General features: G+C 39.2%; 1 pseudogene; it reads left to right on the top strand.

Moving 5' to 3' along the window:
- The first annotated feature begins 286 nt into the window (after positions 1–286).
- On the top strand, positions 287–2,931 carry LOC139818350 (T-box protein 2-like; annotated as a pseudogene).
- The last annotated feature ends 390 nt before the right edge of the window (positions 2,932–3,321 follow it).

The following is a 3,321-nucleotide window of genomic DNA, read 5'->3' as shown; positions in this document are numbered from 1 at the left end:
AATGATTCGCGAGATTCACTTACGTGTACAAGCTAAACGTTTATTGTTTTCTATTTTGTATACATTGAGTATAATTATGTATTTTTATTTTGATATTTAAAGGCGCACATTATGTCATCGGTTGAAGTTCGGCCGAAACAGTCGTTTATTATAAGCCGAGTTTTAATACGATATCGTAACACGCGATTTGGCGTGAAAACGTGAGTTTTCGTTACCGCAGAGAGAGAGAGAGAGAGAGAGAGAGGGAGAGGGAGAGGGAGGGAGAGGGAGAGGGAGAGAGAAAGAGAAAAATCTCGAGATTCACCGTGTACATGGATTTTTACGTAAATTTAACATTGTAATGACTTAACGCATTTTTATTTTTCAATATCCTTTTTCTATATTTGTAAAGAGTGTACAGAAGAATGGTGCACGGAAAGAACGGTTTTGCTGAAGTATCAAAAAATTTAGCTAGATACAGATCTGAAAATAATTTTGTTGCATCATTAAAATAATTATGTAAAATAATCAAACTGATTACTAAAATATCAAAATTTTTACAGCATTATCATCATACTTCAGCGACCTACTATAATTATTTTAATGGTGCAACAAAATTATTTTCAAACAGAAAACCGTTCTTTCCGTATGTGTAGATTAAGGGCGTGCATTTCCATGATACGTGAATAAGAAACTCTGCAAGTCTCTGGCTTTCGTTTGCGCTTCACAAAACCGAATTTTGTACCCGTAGTATTTAAGAATTTAGTTAGATACAGATCTGAAAATAATTTTGTTGGTTGGTCAAAATAATTATGTAGAACTTAAATTGATTGCTAAAATGTCAAATTTTTTTACAGAATCGTCATATTTCAGCGACTTACTATAATTATTTTAATGGTGTAACAAAATTATTTTTAGATCTGTATATTTAGCTAAATTTTTAGATACTTCAGCAAAACCGTTCTTTCCGTGCACATATTTTTATCAGGATCTAAATATTGCTAATATATATCACTAATGTAAACTGTACATAAAAGAAGCCAGTTGTTGCCATTTGTACACACATTAATCTAATAGTTTCTTCGTCTGAACGTTGTTGGAATATTATCGAATTATTAGAGAATCTTAATATCTTGAGTTCGACTGATCGAGATTCAGCGGAAAGGCAAATATGTATAATATGTGAGAAGCTTGAAGTGCAGGATGTCTCTACTGAGATTACCAGGAAAAGAAACAGACAGTATCTGAATATTTTTAATCCTTTAGGGGCCTGTGTACATAATTATGTACTAAGAAAAAAAACAAAAAAAAAAGAAAAAAAAACAAAACTAAAAAACTTTCAAAAGGGACGTCTTTTAAGACTACCTTATAAATTATAACATTTTACTCCAACGGGATCGATGTGTGGCCCCTAAAGGGTTAAAAAAGAGAAAGTTACGACAAATAGATTAACAACGCGTAATGATTTAATATTTATTTTAACTGGCTTAGTAGATTATGGCATTTAAAATTATCATTTGAACGTTATATATATATAGATTATATATATATATATATATATATATATATATATATATATTTGTTACCTTATATATTACCTTTTGTAAATTGCGGCAGAAAGGATAAAAGGTTTATGGACACATAGTTGTCTCATCTGTTGGCGCCGAACGACCGACGACACATATAGTTTGCCTAGTTTCGGTGGATTGCACTGATCCCGTTTTGTGATAGGTCACTGGTAGGCGAGAACCGGTTGTCTCAGTTCCATTCTACAACTGCACGTGATTTGGACGTTTGTTCTGACCATTTCCGTGTTTGCCTTATACCTTACACCGACGGTATCGGAGAAGAAACGTCGATCATCGGAGATGTTTCTTCAAGATTCAAACAATGCACTGATGCTCCTGGAACTGAATATGCAACTGGCATCGCCACTCTTCGCGCAGTCACCGATCGCTCTACAACGCAAATTAGGTGAGAGGATGAATTTAAGCGAATGGGTATTTCAACCCCCATTGCTGCGCGGAGTCAACGTGGAGCTGCTTAATTGAAACCTCTGGCAGCAATTCTCCGAGAATAATACAGAAATGATAATTACCAAGAGCAGTCGGCGCATATTTCCGTCCGTTCAAATAAACGTAAACGGTTTGAAGAAACGTGAGAATTATTATGTCCTCATGGAGATAGCACCGGCCTCCGATCGCTGCCACAAGTACTGTGGATACCAGAACGGGGGCGAGAACAGCAATATGGGTGGCTGGAGTTTTGCGGGGCCGGCAGAGCCGCAACAGCCCTTCGGCTATAGGATTTATAAGCATCCCGAGAGTCCGGCAACGGGATCCAGCCACTGGATGGACAATTCGATCAGCTTCAATAAATTGAAGCTCACGAACAACATCAACGATCCCAATAATACCGTGGTATTAACATCGATGCACAAGTACGTTTTTAGGATCTGAATAGTCCGTTGCTTCGATGCGAAGAACTAAAACGAGCTCTTTACTCATTCAACCGCGTTGTTCGCTTTCAAGGAGACGGAATTTATCGCGGTGACGGCATACCAAAACGAGAACATCACGAAGTTGAAGATCAATAACAATCCATTCGCGAAGGGGAAGTTTTCGCGAGATGGGTCAGTCACGGTTCAAGCGAAAGCATCATTCGATCGATCATCAGGCTCAATTGGATTCCAGTCCCGACGAAAGAGTCTCATTGATCTACAACTCCGAATCGAATCAGCCGAACGACCCTCCCTTAAGGGTTCCAAGCCCATTAAAGCATGCGATTATCTTTTACTTTAGCCGGGGAGTCGAAGTTGGCCGGCCTTGCAACGTGGGAGAAGCGGACGCGAATCCCGCCACCGTTGCGAGTCGATCCCCGGCGCTGGGCATGCTTGAAACGCAGTACCCGTGCACTGCGTTTGACACATATGGATATCCATTCACGAAATAACTAATTACTATTTCATTCTGAATAATTTTTGAAGATTGCTGATGCAATCAACGTCGAGTTTGGATTGAATTTTTCGAGTCTGTATTTATTATATTCGACTTGTTCTTGGCCGTTATGTGATCTTGAGGAGGATTAGGTGTCATAAAATTTACAAAGAAGAAGAAGAAAGAAGAAGGCTATTGGGGGCCACGGCTACTCGTGGCATGAGTCTCGTGCGTCAAGAGGCGTAATCGTTTCTATACCCGATAACTAGCGCCTACTTTCGAGGAGCCAGCTACGGAGTTACTGGGTGTTTCCGCACTAACCGAGTCATCAATCTCGCATCGTGCGTGCAGTGCCCGGACCATCCGAGAACCCGGGCGTGAAGATTCATTCTTAACTTCTTCATAT

This window comes from Temnothorax longispinosus, chromosome 8 (genome assembly GCF_030848805.1).
Source record: "Temnothorax longispinosus isolate EJ_2023e chromosome 8, Tlon_JGU_v1, whole genome shotgun sequence".
Taxonomy (NCBI): domain Eukaryota; kingdom Metazoa; phylum Arthropoda; class Insecta; order Hymenoptera; family Formicidae; genus Temnothorax; species Temnothorax longispinosus.
Note: the sequence above shows the minus strand (reverse complement) of the source record. Positions and strands in the feature narration are given on the sequence as shown.